Source organism: Parus major, chromosome 4 (genome assembly GCF_001522545.3).
Source record: "Parus major isolate Abel chromosome 4, Parus_major1.1, whole genome shotgun sequence".
Lineage (NCBI taxonomy): Eukaryota > Metazoa > Chordata > Aves > Passeriformes > Paridae > Parus > Parus major.
The window spans coordinates 47,596,334-47,615,739 of record NC_031771.1 but is presented as its reverse complement, the minus strand read 5'-3'; positions in this window follow the sequence as shown (position 1 = coordinate 47,615,739).

The following is a 19,406-nucleotide window of genomic DNA, read 5'->3' as shown; positions in this document are numbered from 1 at the left end:
TGCACACTAGAAGATCTAAATACTCACTCTACTCACACACTACAAGGAATACAATTTCTGCCATAAGAATCTGAATTCTGCTTTAGGGTTAAGACATCCAGAAATTACATGCTGCATTAAGCAGTAAACAAATAATTAAGTCCTTTTGGCAGAGACTTCTAACACCCTTAGTTTTTAAAATATCTGAAGAAAAAAAGTGAAGTGACCATTTTACTGAAAAGAAGAACAATTCACCAATAGGTGAATTTGCAGAAAATAAGCAAATATATTTACAATATTTCATGTTTAAAAGAAAACAAGCACAATCCCTCACACCATGAAAGAGTTAAATGACATATTACTACCTATAAATATTGACTGAGACAATCAATTTCATTTTTATTTGGGATAAATAAGGTTGAATGTTCTTTACAGCCCATCTTCAATATTTTCAGTGAAAAAATGCATTTTCTACACAAATTCTTTATCAATCTATATTCCTATATACTAGGGAGGTATTTTATTAATCTGTTTGCCAAAGTCAGTCATTTCAGTAGGAAGAATATATTAAGTTCAGAAGGATAAGCTTTCCTTAGTAGAGAACAAAGTCTTCTTCCTCACAGACTTAGAGATAGTCACTAGAGATACATGCATTTGCTTCAGTATTTTGTTTGAGAAAAGCATGCTTCATCATTTGCATTAGATTCACTTCAAACTTTCAACATACTTCTCCTTTATCTTTCAGCTACTTTTATGCTTCCATTAGCTTTATATGTTCTTATTTGGGATGGAGAATGGGAAGCAAAACAGTTATGACACCAAACAATCAGCTAAGCTGGGTTTTATATTTTTTCAGATAATCTCTTTATCTCTCACATACAGCAGCTACACTAGACTCTGCTGCAGCTTTTACCTTGTGCTGAACAAGATGCTTAAATTTTTGAGACTCAATGGAACTTGCTGTGAAGGAGGAGCACAAGGTTTTTACAGAAAGTGTTCAAGGCATAAAATGGAAAATTACTTTGTGGAAAAACTGAACCACCAGTACTTAGGAAAAGCTATTAAAAATATTTGTTTTAAAAAATTATCTTTATTTCCCCTTATTTCTTACTTTTACATCTGATTAAAGGTGAAAAAGCAGAATTACATACAGCAGCCAAAATTATTTTGACAATTTGTATAAAATAACAACGTATTAAAATGACTATTATTAGATTAAATTTACCTTTGTAGATATTTCTGGTGGTTTAGCACCAAGTATTAATTAGACTCCAGGTAAACTAAGCTCTCTCCCTTCCTGCAACCAGGACATTAGCCACCCTTATATTTTACTATTTATGTCATGCCCAGATCCTAAACCTTCCCACTACTCACATATTCATAGACATATGAATAGACATATGGACACAGACATGGACATGTGAGGCACAGGGAAAAACTGCAGTCATCCAGTGGTTGTTCCCTCCATCATAAGCAAATAGCGCTGGCAGCAGCGTGATGCAATCAATCTGCTTCCCCATATTCACTCTGGATAAACAGATATTCCTCTAGATAGTCCAAATCCACCAAAGCAAGTCACATTCTATGTTTCCATGTGAATGATTGAACCTCTTCAGCACCTTGGTTTATTGTGATCTTGCTCTCTCTTTCCCAACAATAGATATTCTATTGTACATGAGGCAGTACTATAACTGTTGGAAAAATGTTGACAACTTAGCAGAAGAGAGGAATCAAACTGAAATTCAGTGAAACTCAGACTCCATGAAGAAGAAAAAGTCAGAGTGCAATGGATTATAAAAACTTGAGCTATCACTTTTAGCAATTTAATTTCTGAAAGGCTCTGCAGTGTTTTAAGAATCATTTAAAATCCTTTTAAAAAGGATTTAAAAATTCCTCTATCATTTACTTTGATTAACACTTATTACTGCTTTAGATTCTATCACTGAATTGCTATCATTACTATTGAACTAAAACCTGGATTAGCATATTTTACTTTATTACAGTAAAATTATAACAACTATTTCAAGAATGGAGCATTTTAATTTAGTCTCATAAAACACTCATGTGGTTATGCTCATGCAGATTAAAAAAATTACTACATTTAATTTATAAGTAATTGCTTACACACAAAAAAACCCAGAAAAGAGTTACTTCTGTTTTACTAAAAACCTTTTCTAGTCCACAGTTCTACACAATGAAGCTGGAAAATATGCTGGGTACTTTCAAATTTTTAGAGGTATAGATATCTTACTTAAATCAGTGAAATTGGTCATTGAAGTAACCTTTAATTTTGGAATCCATAATGCCACATAAAACATTTTTCAGTTTTTACATAATTTTATCATAGGCAAATCTCCCACAGAAATGGGTAGTTTTCATTATGGAAGCTCTCAAGCTAAGTCTACACCAGAAATCCAGTAACTGTCTGTATGGCCTGCAGTTGTGGAGTTAGACAAAGCAGAAGTATATATTTTGGGAGGCAGCTATTTTACATCATAATTTAGAGTCACTTGAATGAAATTATGCCCTACCATAATCTTGTCAGTAAAACCATGTCAACCTTCCAGATATTCTCATATTATAAATTATTTTTAACTTTTCAGAGTTTTGAAATCATATCTGGGCCTGATATTGTGTGTTACAAAAAAAAGTAACACAAATACAAAAAATAATTTCATAACAATAATTTAAGTGATAACTTAAACAGATTTTCAGTGTTTCTGCTATACTAATTGACTCCCAAATAAGGAATTAGCCATGCTTTGTTTGGCATTAACCAAGTTTTGAGTGAAACAGTGAAAATCTAATGCAATAGAAATTCTAGCCCATAGTTTAAAATAAACATGTACAAAACTAAGGAAATAATAAAAAATGTGTAAATAAAACATAACTTGATCCTTAGACATAGCACAGTACTCCTCAGCTTTGAGATATAGTTATACATACAGAGATTTTAAGAAAAAAACATTTGATCCATAATTTCAGTAGCCTCTCTTCTAGCTGAAAAGAATGCATTCCTTCATTATCATGTTTTGCCTTCATTTGGCTGACAGCATGTACCAATGGGACACATCTGCAGTGATAAAAGCCCACTAGCCATAAGAAGAGAGAGATGGAATAGATACAATTATTATAAATTATATAAACGCCACCTAGAATTTCTAAGCATTGTTCACTTTCTAAATGAACAGTTTAAATTAATCTCCAGTTTATAAAAATATTGATTTTTCACTCTGAGCTGTCAATTCATCTCTGATTTTTCAATTAATCATGCTAATATGTAGTCTTCTCTAGATTTCTATAAAAAAAGGGGGGTAGGGGGGAAAGACATCTGAGGCTTCCAAATCCAGTTCGAAGTTGTGTGGCTGATGCTATTTTTTTTTTTTTTGCTTTTGGATTATTTTGTCTGTGCCATTGAATGTCAACACAAGGCTCCTTAGGGTAGAATAAAACTATTCTCACACTCATGTGAACAAATACACAAGTACTGTACTAAGACACCTGTGTATATTTCTTTCTGTCTTGCATGGTGAATCACAAAACAGTTGAGAGCATTAACCTCGGCAATGAGGCAAAGAATAAACTAAAGGACAACTGAGTGCAAAAATGTCCCAAGAAACAACGAAGTAAATTGAGGCATCTGTGCAGAGAAAAGAACACATACAATATGAATGAAAAGTTACCTTTTTGAAGGTAATTATCTAACATAAGGTATGTGGCAGGAGTTTAAAGTTGAGCAAGAGCAAAAAGTATGTGTTATGAGATTGTCACTACCCATTATGTAAACTGACACAACACATACAACATTCAACATAAAAGAAATGTTTGTATGGTAAAACCATTTAAGTGTGAGCTGCTGCCTTTGTCCCCACATAAAAGGATCAATATTTTTTTTGTCATTTTGATTACCATTTATTTTCCTTATGATTGAGGATAATGTGTATGATATGTTGTTTATTACAATTATCAGCCCAGAAAAATCTAAACATAAGTAAAATAATGACCTTGATGTCACTGCTATTGACATAGTAACTGTTTAAAATTGAGCTGCAGTAGAAGCAGAGAACAATGGCCAAAATTCAGAAAAACAAATGGCTTGTAAGAATTTTGCCATGCTTATAAGAATTTTCAGAGATACAGCAACAGGAATCTGTCTTATGGCCAAATAAAGTGCCATTCATAATATCCCTGGAACAGCAACATTGGTGATTCCTTTTCTCTTTTCAGAAATTCCCACAATTATTTCAATCACTAGCAATCAATTTGCTGCAAGCGCATTACTTTACTATCATCTAATCTCTTTCTTAGCCCAATGATTTAGGTATGTTAATTTTCTTTATTTTGCAAGCCATTATTTTCACAAACCACTCTTCACAGCTTGCAGTGACTGATTTGTAAGGTATTATTTAAACTGGAATAATATACTTTTGTCATATTCTGAAATATTTATTAGTGAACATATAAAACATGTCATAGCTCATCATCGGTAGCTTTCTGTTTTTCTCTATGCTATATAAACCTAGAGGGGAGGATTTGATAGCAGGATTTGTTCATAAATAGTGCACTCCCATGTCCTAATCCTAAATGAACATATCATCTTCAAATATCTACAAAACCTAGACAGGCTCTTCAGATCTGATCCAACTTCTACAGAACAGCTTCTTAAAAATTCAGGGTGTAAACAGACATTCTACCTGAATCTTTTTATACATCTAGTGCTATGTACAAAAGTGGCAGAAGGTGACTGCAGCGGTGAGCAGATGATTTCAGCTGATCTATCCTTATGAGAAAAACAAGTTAAAATGGATGATAGCTATCTTACTGTTAAGCTCAGTTTTCAGGCTAGCAGTCATCCTGTCCTGTTAAGAAAGATAAATTTCATGTCCTTTTTGCAAGATTATACCTAAAAAATATGATGACTGTTTTTGTTTCATTGAATTGTTTTAGGCTCTGAAATCTTTTAGGTTATTTTATGTCACATACCTTGGTATTTACCTACTCCTTTTTTATTGTTGAAATACTTGAATAATCTAAATATTGTAAGGCCCATCATTGCAGGTACTGCACAAAGATAGTAAAAAGCTGCCTTCCAAATATATGACACAGGAAAAAAAGCATTAGAAGTTCTCAACATGCAGGTTATGAGAAAGTAAAAAAAGATATGGTAACAGACATAATGAGATGAAACAGAGGCAGAAATTTACTAATAAATTTTTTATCAGAACAAGATAAATTTAGACTAATACGGAAACTCAATAATTTTTATTTGGAAAGAACTGAATTAAAACTATAGTAATTAAATATTTCCATAATATTTTGATGTATGATACATATTTTAAAAATGACAATATTTTTCCACCTAGCATTGCTCAGTACCAATGAGTACAGTGCATTTTGTGCACTTAAGTTATTTGGCTGAATTTTCTGCATTTTGTAATTGAAAAGGTAACTGAAGCAGAAAAAGGTTGTCACAAGGGTAAGATATTAAAGGTAAAGAAACCCAGGATAAGATTAAGGTCAGCTTCATTTGCCAGAGTGGTTCACAGAAATGTCCTTTCTGTATGATCAGATGGAAAGGGTACAGGTCAAATGTGTATGCCTCTGAAAGTAAAAAGAAATAGTCAAGGAATGGATGTACTTAGTGTCAATTGTCTATTTTTCACTGTGTAAATAGGCAGGCAGCACAGTTCAATATGGAAGGTGATTCTGGAACTTTTTTTTAACACAATACTTTTATACAATGTAGGCAGTTTTAGACAAAAGGAAAAGACATATTGTCTATTACTATTGCCACTGTATTTCAAAGTCATGGTCATAGTCTGAAAATTGAAAATTAGAGACCAGCTCAGTCAAATATTTACTTCCATCATTTTTTACTTTTAAAAATTTCATTAAGAGATCACATGTCTAAAAGTTATGTGGTACTTTGAAAGCCTTCTTGGGTTTTTATAACTTTCATAGTAATGTCATTTAAATAATCAGATATAACCAGTTCTATCTTGGAGGATCATACAAATTTCCAATTAAAAATATCTAACAGGTAAAGGAGATAAAAGACAAGAGAAAATATTTAGCATATGAGGAACAGCTGAGAGATCTGGGGTTGTTAAGCTTGGGAAGAAAGAGGCTCAGGAAAGACCTGATCGCTCCCTACATTTCTGGGAAAGGAGGCTGTAGCCAGGTGGGACTCATCCTCTTCTCCCAGGCAACAAGTGAGAGGACAAGATGTAGCCTCACGCTGCAGTCAGAGAGGTTCAGCTGAGGAATTTCCTCATGGGAAGTTTTGTTAAGCACTGGAATGGACTTCCCAGGGAGGTGATGGAGTTGCCATCCATAGAGATGCTCAATAAACAACTGGATGTGGCACTTAGTGCCAAGGTCTAGCTGCCAAGGTGGTGATCAGTCAAAAGTTGGATTTGATCTCAGAAATCTTTTACAAACTAAATGATTCTCTGAGATTCTGTGATTCTTCTTGCTGGCTATAGACAGAAAAACCTTCAAAGAAAGGGTATCAGGAATAGTGAAAAAAGGTACTAAAAAAGTAAAACCAAGACAATCCTAAAAAATTCACTACAGGCAAATTATTCCTTATTTAAAAGTAGACTGAATATCACCATCTGACTCCTTATTAGCTGCAATATTGGAATAAGACCTATGAAGTAAAAAACTATACCATCTGAAGAAGCAGAGAACAAGAGAGAAATTGTATTCATTTATTTCCATTTGCAATGGACAAACTGCTAGATCTTCTAACTGCCAGATTCTCTGAGCTTGGAAAACAGTATCAGTTGAAATGATAGAATAATGAAAGTTCCAAAGGATGGAGAAAGACATTGTGGTGCATACTTAGGAAAGCAAAAACCTTAGAAATATATCACTAATTTCCTACATAATAAATTAAATCAAGGTTCATGTTAAACCTTACCAAAGGTGATATCAAGGTAGATAATGATTTAAAACTTTTCAAGAAATTGGTAAAAATTAAGTAAGTGGAGTTGGATACTGGCAAAAGAGAGCCTGACAGAGAGCTGTCACACCATCTGTCGTCCAGTACAATGTCTTTCAACAATTCAGCACAGAATCTGTCTTGTTCTTGTCTCCAGCACTATTATCCAAAGAAATTGAGTGTCATGAAACGTTCTAGTACAATGTCAATGTCCCAAAAAAAGGAACCCATTACTAGCTCTTTCAAAGAATTTCCAAAAATCATCCTAGTCCAGAAACAATAAGGTTTTTCAGAGTACTATACAGGGGATACAGCTATTCTTAGATCTTCATAAGATGAAGAAAACAGTCTATTTGGACACCTGAGAATTTCCTTTCAAATCAGTGGTGATGACGTTTGAAAACAAACACTGGCCTTGCTAGACAGTCATAGAAATCAGTATGAACTTTTAACATCTTCAACATTTAAAACTGAAAGAACATGGAGCCAAACAATGCAACATTTTGCTAGCAAAAATAGTAATATAATAGAATTTTTTTCACACTAAAACAATTAAGAATCTTTCTTCCTACGTTATCACTGTGGCAGTGTCTAACCTCTCTGATTAAGGATAAAATACTTTATCTGAATTATAAGAAAAATTATTTTAATACTCAATTTTAGTATTCAGAACCCCCTTATATCCATTTCTTCATGTACCAGCATTGCCCTTTGAGTCGTTCATATTGATGAAAACTGGAACGATATTGATACATGAATATTCTCTTTTTACTTAACTTTACTGATTTTTTTTCTTTATTACTTCTAGGCATTTTGTAGTAGATTTGATCTGTGCTTATTCTGAATGCTAAAAAACCTCCCAAAACCTTGAATCCTATGATCTCTCATACTACCAAACTAACCTTTCTGTACGAAAACATTTTATTTTCCTGACTGAATGATCAAAAAGCCTTGAGGTGTGCCTTGCATGCCATCTTCCTTTTATAGACTTTCTTGTTAAATAAAACGTGGAGTTCTTAGTTTCACTCATGATCTAATTTTTTCATAAATCTTGTAGCATAAATTTATACTGGGTTTCTTTTCACAATCAGTCAATCAATGTTATCAATTATGAGGACAGCTGTAGCTAATTCTATTTAGCAAAGTCTCTTTGAAGTTCAGATAAATTTTCTTATTGTATAAAGGTAAATAATTAGTAAGATAAGGGAAAGAAATCTATATTATTGATTTTTTTTTCTCAATTCCCTTTTATACCCATATTTATCCATCTGTGTTTTCATATGCTGACAAATGGACTTCTGAGGGAAATATAGCATGTGTGAAAGATGAATGAAACATTTTAAAAGCCCTCTCTCCTCACTCAAATTTAAAATATTGGCAAGTTTGAACACAAAGGCTACAAAAATAGATGAGCAACATTTTTTAACTTCAGAATAGAAAACATAATGCAACATCTAGTTTGAACTATTGAGTAAGAACTTCTCAAACACAGCGGAGTACTTGGAAACACACAAAATGGAACACTTGCAAATACATTTAAAGTAGAAATAGATGTGTTGGAAAGTTCAGCTAAAAGTGTATTAAAGCAAATCTTCCATTAATGGCAGCATCTTTGCCTCAGTCCAATAAATTCCATGAACAGATAAGAATTTTTTAAGTTACTGACTTGTGACATAAATTGCAGAGTTCTTAAGGAAGAAAGAAATAACTCAGAAATCATCCTTGCTTTAGGGTTGTTTCTTTTATGTAAACTATATTCCTTAATAGACTCATGAATATAATTTAATTTAAAATATAAAATTCAATCCTACCTGCTTTATTAGTAGTAACAATAATATACATAGTACCATTTACATTATGAAATGTGTATATTTAAAATAAAATGAAATATCATTCATTACAAAGTGAAAAGGGAACATAACTATTACAAGTTCATATTGTCCAATGTTTAATTTGCAAATCTCATTATTACTAATTGAATTATTAGTCCTGTTTTTAGCGTCAGATTTAAAATTAATACTTATCCATCATATCAAAATACTTTAAAAATACTTTAAAATCAAATTTATAGTAATTGTTAGTAATTATCACTTTTTCTGATTATTCTGATAAAAATACAGATAATAGAAATTTTGTATCCTTTTGATTGTATTCTATAGCACTACTCTATTAGGAATTAAATTCAATACAATAGTTTGCTATAAAATTTCTCAGGTAAACCTCTCTATCTGACTGTATGTCTCAATTTTTTTTCCTCTATGCACTTGCTTTCTTATTTTGCACCACTCCTTTTGATGTTTAAAGTTTAAATGATGAAAGTTAAACAACATGGAAACTAGAGGAACAGGTTTGAAATCTAAACCATTGCTTCATGCTTTCAAAGATCCCAATAACTACAACTCTAGGAACACAATGGAAAAACCCACCCATGCCTAAAATTTTTCTACCAACAGAAATTATCTGAAATATTACTATTGTCTTCTTAGGGTTAACAATTCAAACTGTTTCAAAGGAAATAAAAACAGAAAGAAGATCTACACAAAGCATTGTTACAAGAAAATAAATTAGAAATTAATAGTTGTCATTTATCTATTGAGGTTTTATAAAAGAAAGATATTTTTACAGGCATGAGTGTTGAGAATTCTGTCTTTGTATATGTTTTCTCTCTTTTATAAGATAAAAAACTAATTTCTAAAAAGCTGTGAAAATAAAAATCCTGCTCAAACATTTAGGGAAAATTTCATCCTAATTAATAACTTTTTCTTTTTTTTTTAAGTGCAAATAGATGAAAATTGAGCTGAAACATTGAATGAGCCTGTGATGGTTGGAGAGCTGATGTGTAATTTTGTCTGTGAGATGTTTGTTGCACAAATTATTGAGCTAATCTGAATAAAAACACTAAGGAAAAATACCCATGGAGAAGAGAGTCACGTGAGAGAACTACTTCTCAGAAAAATTTTAATGTCTGTTAAATGACAAATGGTCTTCTTGTAACAAATTTGGTGAAGGGTCTGGACAGGTCTTATGAGGTGTGGCTGAGGAACCTAAGGTTGTTTAATCTGGAGAAAAGGAGACTGAGGTCTGAACCTTACCCCTCTCTACAACTACCTGAAAGGAGTTTGTAGACGTGTGAGAATCAATCTCTTCTCGTAAGAAACTAGAAACACAATCTGAGGGAACAGCCTCAAATGGTAGCAGGAGATGCTGAGATTGGATATTAGGAAAAATTTCTTCACTGAAAGGACAGCCAAGTATTGGAACAACCTGTCCAGGAAGAGTGGGTAGTTTAAAAAGTTTAAAAGATGAGCAGATGTGGTGCTTAGGGAAATGGTTTAGTGGTGGACTTGGCAGTGATGGGTTAACAGATCAACTTGAAGATCTTAAAGGTCTTTTCCAGCCTAAATGACCCCATGATTCTATGAACATAATACCTCTATATGGACTAGATACACCATGGATAAGGCACATGTGCTGCTGTATACACACAAAACTAAAACTCACAGTCTTGGTGATGTTATGAACAAGTTGTAAGCAACATGCAGCAGTGATGTGTAACAGAGAAACAAATTGTTACATTGGTCAGAACTACAATAGTATCATAGTTGTATTGCAAAATTGTCAGTTGACAACTTTAATTCAGGATAAAGGACTAGACTAGATGGTAAGTTGAATTCCTTTCATTGTTGTTAAAAGACTGATCAAAGCCAGGAGATGCCTTCTGATGCTCAGAGGGCCAATAAGGTCCTTAACAGCATATGCATGGGAGGAGAGGGTGGATATTTTGTACATAGCACTATATAGGAACTGATGGAGTGGAAAAATTTTATGTGATAATTGCAAAGTAAAATGAATTTTTATCCTAAGGCATCTGGGCTTTACTCTATATTAGCAGCTAAGGAATCCTGGTAAGAGAAATCCTAAATATTTGAACTCAGATACAGTAAGCGACAGTGGGAGAACTGCAATTAAGCAAATGCCCAAAGCCTAGCAGCTAGGTGAGAAAAGAAAAAAGATTATAAAAAATACAGTAGTACTGGGATGCAACTGAAAAAAATGAAGATTAGATTTCATAATATAGCTGGAATTATGTTCCAAATGGTATAGAAAAGGAGTTCCATGGCTGAGACAGCTACATAAGGGAAGCCAGTGGTGGGAACATCTGGAAATATGAAAGATAAGACAGGAAAAAGAGAAGAAAATAGAGCTTAGGTTTGATTATCAAGAAAAGTAATGATTCATAAGATTGAAAAATAAATTATAAAATGGAAAAAAATACTAAAGGTACCTATGATAATTTTAGAGGTTAGCTTTTATATTGGTTGGAGGACAGATTAGGAATGCTCCCAGACAGCTGTGAAGGAGACCTGTGTTACACTTAGAGCAGCACAAAAGCAGTGCAGGTTCACCAAGGCAGAAAAACGCATCTTCTGAAATTCTTTAAAGGCATAATTAGCACAGTCTTCCAGCAGTGAAGATGTATAAGGAATACAGACTCAGAGATAAAGAGAACTTGGAAAAAGAAGAATATAAGAAAGACAGCACCTACACACAGTAACTGGGATTGTAATAAAAGGAATTGCATACAGCCTTATCTTTGAATTATAATATCCCATTTATTTGCTTTCTCTCAGGTTCAGTGACTGTAGTGGCACATTTTTTACTTATATGCATAAGAGTAGAAATTTCTGAGGTGATTTCAAATTCCTCTTATTACAATGGTGACATAGAATCAAAATTTGTACCTCAAAATACCACAGCTACCAGGGTATGGTTTTAAGTCATATTTTTCCTCTACAGGAAAACACTGAGACCCATGTGTCATTAAATTAAGAATTTATTACCTGATCTTCTCAAACTGTCCACAGAGGGGGCCTGTGCATATTTTCAATTATGTTGAATTATGACACTAAACAAAGATTATTTCTTCACTGTTTGGACCCTTCAGATCCAAGGCTGGACCACTCTAGGATGACCAAAAGGTTATATGCAACAGCACCCATGCAAAGACCTGTGATTTTTTATGTTTTTTATCTTTTTCATTTTAGAACTGATCTTTTGAACCAAATGTTTATTATTGCATGTGTAGAAGAATAAATAGATTGTGGAGGCAGCAGAAACACTGAGCCTCTGCAAAGATTTTTGGTCTAAAATTTTATTATCTGATCTTCTTAAACTGTCCAATAGTGAAATTTCTAAACAAAACAGTTCTTCATAATTCTCAGTTCCGAAGGGCTTCTTTCTATTTAGTAATAACTTTATCTCATTTACAATCCTCACCCTTGTAAAGGATTTTTAAAGACAATATACTAAATTCCCCTGTTTTAAACTTTGTCTTATATGCAGAACTAGGTATGCTCAGTCACCAACAAACTGTGAAGACATAGGGACAAAAATTAGTTACAGCACACTGCATTTAGGATTCTACACTATCTACAGCAATGGTAAATACAAACTCTTGAGTTACAGGTTTTTTGCATGAAATAACATGCAATAACAAACTGTGTTGACTGAAACTCTGTGAAAAACATTTCTCCCCAACATATGCCAGGTTTCAAGCTGAAGCAGTATTTCAGACTGGTTATGAGTTTCTATAAAAGAGGTTTTAACATGGACATCCTGGCATACTTAAGGCTAGCAGACCTGGTTGGACCTGTTATATTATGGTTTTAAATTAAAATTATGTTATTTGATGTTACTAGAGATGAATCAACTGGATACACACAATAACATAGGCACATATGGCATACCAGTCAGAAATGCAGAAATTGTAAACAGATGCTGTGTCTTACACACCTATTGCAACTTATATTGCAATTATTAAGCAATTAATATCACTTAATATAAAGTGCTACTGCAGGGATTCAGCACGATCACTTTTTTTCATTCATATTTTTCGTTGTGTACTTTAAAAGTAACTCCTGTGAGAAATTCTGGCTGCTAAATTAAGTAAATCAATTAAGAGATTATTTAATATGACCTCTTAAAACTTTTGGAAAAGAATTATTCAGTTAGAAGCCATTAATATATGAAACTACTTAAAATTACTTCTTTCTGACTTGTTTTCACAATAGATTAGACATTAGCAATTAACTAGAACAGCTTTCTTCATTCATTGAAATGGATACAGTGAGGTGGATTTTAAAGGATTCACAGATCCAATTTGTAATCCTATCAAAATATGCTTCAGCTTTACCACAGTTACACAGTTTACTGTTCATTTACAAACCTTAGACCTTCTTAAGCCCCCAAACAAATTGCACAAGCCAGGCCTAAGGGTACAATTCTCTAACCATTCATTATGGTGATCCAGTAAAACCAACTGCCTTTGGAGATATTTGGTCAGTCTGTGACCAGATGAAACAATCCTCTTAAAGTGATTTTAACAGTGAGAACAGCATAGTTGCTACAGGTTTTAAAACTATAAAGCAATCTATATATCTCTATCTTACCTTAAGGCTTAATCTCTGCTGATACTGATGTTGAAACAGCAGGCACCTCATTCTGTTTCTCTTCAGCAATACACTCCTTTCACTTTTGATACTATTATTCTGAGTGGTTCTTTAACCTCCTGTGTTCAAGCACCTTCTCCTATCCTTACTTACTCTTAAATCACAAATGCCTTCTGAAGGGTTATTTATATGTTTAGAACATTTATTTCTGATAGCTTCCTATTAAGCTTGTGCAATTTATTCACATGATATGACATCTCAGTATTCAGACAAATTAATGTTGCAAATCTACCACAGACTACTTGATAATCCAGTTTTTAAACATTTCAATTAAACTAAATAAGAAGTTCAATTTGTCAATGATGTATTAGTACTAAGAGTTAGTTTCGTGCAGTAAATCCTACCACTCAAACAATAAATGTTCAATTTCTAAAAAAGAAAGACCAAGGACACTTAAACAGAGACACTCTGGATGTGTAGTCTGGATGTGTAGTCTTCTTTCTCCTGTTGTTTATCTTCTTATTTGGAAACAATCCTGCCTAAATTTTTGTTGCTAAAATAGCATTTTTCCTTGATAAATTTTTTAACTAATCACATTAGCTCTTTTACCTTGCCAATGTTTCTGGAATTATATTGCATAAGGGGAAAAGTTGCAATAGATGGCACTGAATATAATCCCCCAAACCAGTCCTCACTAAATCAGTTTACTGCTGAGAATATTTGTCTATCCTCCCTACTCACAAGTTCAGAGCTACAGGTTTGAGTTCATGGTGGGGGAGCAGGGAACTAAAATTCAGTATAGGAAAAGTTTATATATTGTTTGCTATTATAGCAGAGATGTTGAAAGACAATTTTGAAATTTTTAGGAAAAAATGGATTTTACTGAATTTTTGCTAGATAGAAATCAGGTGCTTTTTGACCAAGATGGTTTCCAAACTACAGAAAGAAGAAACGAACAGTGGCTGCAGTTCAGAATGTTGACTAAAGCACCTGGGTAGCTAAGAAATAAACAAAATTAAGTAAGACACCATTCATTCTTGATTTAGCTATTGGTTTAACAAAATGAATACTGGTGGCACTGGCACACGATCAGCATCAAAACCAAACATAGAAGTTTCACATTTATGCCAAAATTCACTGTTTCCTTAGCTAGTGGCACAAGAAATGTTACTGAAACAGACAGGAATATTTTTATCAAATATCTATGCTGCTCCATGCCTGGAAAACAGCTGATCAACATCTTTGTTGCACACAAAATTTGTTACAGGCCTCCAGAAGTGATCTGACAGGTAGAGTGCAGAGGATAACTCTTTCCCGGATCTCCTGGTACTGACCTGGATTTTCTTGGTCTTTGCTGCCAGGGCACTGCAGGCTGATGCCAAACTTTCCATCCACCAGCATCTCCTCAAGTTCTTCTCAGCAGTGCTTCTCAAAAGCTCCCAGCCTATAACATTGTAGGAGTCCCTTCCTTCACAAATGCAAGATTTGGTATTTATCCTTGCTGAATTTCAGGAATTTCCTGCTGGTCCATTCCTTTCCCAGCCTCCTAGACCCTTCTGAACAGCTGCAATCAAGTGCTCCTTCCACTGTGGTGTCATCTGCAAACTTGATGAGGGTACACTCCACAGGCTGGTTCAGCTCAGCTTCCTGTAGTTGAAAGGTGCTTTATTCCCTTTCCTGCCAAGTCATAGACACTTACATAATAAAGTTAAATATTTACAGTGAATAAACATTTGTTTACTTGTTGCTTACAGCACCTTTTGGGAGATGTTGTTTTGTTTTTCGTCCTCTTTAAAAATAGCGAAGAAAAAGAACCAAAAGTAAAATCTGAGACTGACATTTCAATTAAATACAAAAACTCCGTTTCTTTTATTTTTTTTCCAGTTTCTACTGGCAGCAGCAATACTCCCACTGTCATTTTAAAAACCAGAGAAACCATCTGCTCTCCAAATGCACACAAACAAAGTAAACCCCAAGCTTTATAAAAGTATAAATGAAACAACAGAGATAATATTTTTTCTGTAGGTTTATAATGGTAATGAGTATAATCCATAAGACTTTATAACACCTCTCTTCTACAAAGCAGAAAAAATAATATTATGAAGGGACTGTCCTTGTGTTACATTCCAAGGAGACCATTCATTAAATTCAAATTTTTCCAAGTTTAAAATTATCCTGAAAACTCTTTGCACCCTGCTCCTGTTTAATCAACACTTTTAAACTATACCAATATACTCATATTTTAAAAAATATTTTATGGGGAGGGGGCAATAATTTGAGGGTACTTTTAATAAAGTGTTTGTCAGGTTTTTGTCATGGTTCTGATTATGGCTAACTGATCTACTGAGGGCATGATAAACTCATATATCCACTCACAATTTAACATTATTCAAACTACAATAATTCCAAATCAGTTCAAACAGCAGTAGCTACATTTTGCATGACACATAATCAACCACATGACCTTTAAGCTTTAATCCATATTTGACCAACCACCTTAATTGCAATAACACTGCTTTGCCAACCATACACCATAATTTACATAAACTAGGAGTTGTTGCATGAAGCATAAGCAATATCTGTCATTGACTTGATTTTTCTGTTCTTGAGAGCCATGGCAAAACAATTAATGCAAATGAGAGTGTAGGAGGTCTCAGGCCTTGATTATGATTCTGAATACAATTCCAGTTTAATGCATTCCTTGAGATGTAAATCTTAATCTACCCTATTTGCTTTACTGCCTCAGACTAGCTATGAAAATAACTAAAAAGGGAATGTTTTTTCCAGAAGTACAAGCAGAGTGTATCCCTGCATCACTAATGTAGAACATCACTGTGGTCAGATAGTTTTGAAATGTTAGTCTCCTAAAATGAAGTGTGATAAATCACAGTCTGCCTAATAAGTTCTGACTCAGTAGTCTTGGCTTATGATTCTTTGTTAGAATTCCTGAACTAGTCCTACCAGAATGAAAAAAAAGGAAGACAAACATGAAAAAATAACCCAACCAACCAACCAACCAACCAACCAAAACTTCTTGGAAAATTAGCAGATATTTACAAGGCATTCATTTTCACAGAGGGCATAACATATTTTAGAAAAAAATGCATTCAATGGAATTTCTATAATTTTCCAAAGAGGTTTTAGAATCCTTAGCCTCTAGACTTCCCTGAACTCAGCTGTGTCCTTGATCTACTTTTAACGTGGTTATGATTTTTTCTGGAGTAGAGCTTGCTATGTCAATTTACTGGAACAAATGGTCCTTCTGTTTCCCTGTGAGATTTCTATACCTCAAAGCAATTTGTCCCCCAACTTATTTTGAACTCTCTCATTTTTCTCTACATTGTCATTGATTTGAGTTTCACATTTCATGAAGAACCATTTGCTTTTTCTTGTAGGAACTTATTTCTTTAGAGTTCTTTTGTAGCTTTACTCTCCTGCCACAGTTTAAAGAGTTTTCTTCTTCTCAAAGAAAGAGTAAAAAAAAATTTAGGTCTTCAGCAGATAATCTTTGGACTATTATCACACAGTTATTTTTTTTATCTTCTCTACTGATGGCATTCTGCTAAATCGGTATTTTACCTTATGTCTTACATCATCCTGAAATGCATTTATTTCAGAATTTGAAACCATGCTGTCTCTTTTACTTTACTTTAAAGTGATTATTAAATTGTTATTAGAACATATTTTCAAAATTGTTTTAATATTTTACATACCAGAAATTGAGAAGGTAAATACCTTAATCAGGAGGGCACAAAGATGAATGACTGTGTCCCTAACAAACTGAAATATATTTCATTTTCGTAGTCTTAATTTTGCAAAAGCAAGGATTGAGTGAACCTTGACCTTTCTTTAGCCAAGATCAGGAAGGCATTGCAGTTATGGTTTATGACATTGAAGGCCAATTGTGATCAATGAATAGGCAACCAACTGGCCTTTGGATCCTAGTCAGGATGCTGGAAACTGTGGGAAGCAGACAAGCACTTGTGAGAGTGGGAACAGACAAGGAGGAGCTCCTGGGCTGCCTCACTCAACAATCAACAGAAAATTGGGGTTAGATCCTCACCCCAGGTGCAACTTTCCCAGCTTGAAAACAGTATCCACCACCCTTTCCACACAATTTCAGATTCTGCAAACATAGTTTAGACAAAGATTGAAGGTGGACACTTCTCTAGTCCCATCATCATGATAGTTTAAATTGTATAGAAGGAAGGAATTCTGAGAGCCAAAGCCCAGAGTCACAAAGAAGTCAATAGTATTTCAGGCTTGGAGGAGAACAATGAATGGCTTTTTAAAATTTGCATTTTGCAAACGCAATGTGGTACTTGGGTAAAATCAGTGGCAATTCCATCACAACAAAGAGGAATTTTTAATGGAAAAACATTGCAAAAGATGATAAAAGATATGTTAGCCTAAATGCAAACAGCACACAGCTTAATTTTCAGTGATGTCTGCGCACAAAGTAGAGCAATGCTGTTGTAGCAATATTACTACTGAATAGTACAAAATAATACAAGGACAGGGTTTGGAAGGTAAACAACTAAAACACAGATCTCACAACAGTCAGTAAATCTGTGTTCAAAGACAGAGAATGCCTGTATATGTCTAAGCTAGTGTCAGACCCTCTACTGAGGCACTTTAGATATAAAGCTGTCCAAGTATTCTCTGTGGCTGCTGAGGAGATGTAAATGTCTTTAGACGGCGCTTAGAAACTCCTGAGATTTAACTTTTCTTTCAGAACACCCATTTCTTTGCAATGGAAATAGAAACAGCCTTGGGCAAGTGAGCTCCTAATTTCATCATCATGATTGTCTGCATAAAATAGGGAGATCTATAATCAGACAAGGACTGTATTTATTAAAAAATTGTTGATGTAACTTGGGAAAAAAAAGCAATTTATACTACATTGTGCTATGCAGAGTTTTCTATTCCTGAATGGTGTCTTGAGGAGAAAATAATCAAAATAATTGAGGAAAGAAACAAAAAATGCTTTCTATGTGATGGAGTAATTCATACCAATATGGTAAGAACATCTTCTGTGGTGAAAGTGTAAGCTAAATAAACTTATATAAAGTTGATGAAAAAAGAGGATGCCTACAGTAGCTGGTATAAAATAGAAAACACTGATTTTCAACTTTTAGAGAAAGTACCCAAATTATGTCAATAAAAGCAACTTTTTCTAAGTTAAAAAAAGGGAACATCTTTAGGTGATTGATAGGAAAATTTCTGTGTTCAATATATTTATAAAAATCAAAATTCTTAGAAAAATGGAGTAGATGTTTGCACATCAGTCTGTTTATTTTGCTGTGCTCAGTAATTCCAATAAAAATGGAAGAATATAAATTTGAGTTGATCTTGAGGAGAAAAAAAAATGAAAACTTCCCAAAGGCTATATAGCAGGTCCTCACATTTCTTTTGCCATTAGACTTATGGAATTGAAGGGGTGGTAAATTTTACTCCCTGTAATTTTTCCCCTCAAAACAGTTTACAAACAACTGACAAAGACAGTGCTAAGATCTACAGAGAAGTGATTTTTCTCTACTGAGAAACAGTGACACGAACAAAACTTCACAGAACAACTGCAGGTGGAAGGCATCCCTGGAGGTCATCAGGACCAACCCTTGCTTGCTCAGGGTCATGTAGATTTAGTTGCCCAGGGTCATAGGTCATGTCCAGACAGATTTTGAATACCTCTAAGGATGGAGACCGAAAATTCCTTGGGCAACTTCATCAGTGCCTGGTCACCCTCATAGTTAATTTTTTTTTCCTGATGGTCAGACAGAACCTCCACAGTTTAGTTTGTACCTATTATCTCTTGTTACAGATACAAACTCTCAAACATTAAAAAAAAATCAGCAAGGTGTCCAGAACAGAACAAGATATAATATATATATATATATATATATATTAATATAAATTACTACTTCTAAAAGTCTAACTAGACAGGAAATATAGGCTATTATTAGCCTATATTAAGTATTTTCAGGTAAAGGCAAATTAGATTTAGTATTGCATTAGTATTAGTAAGATAGTGA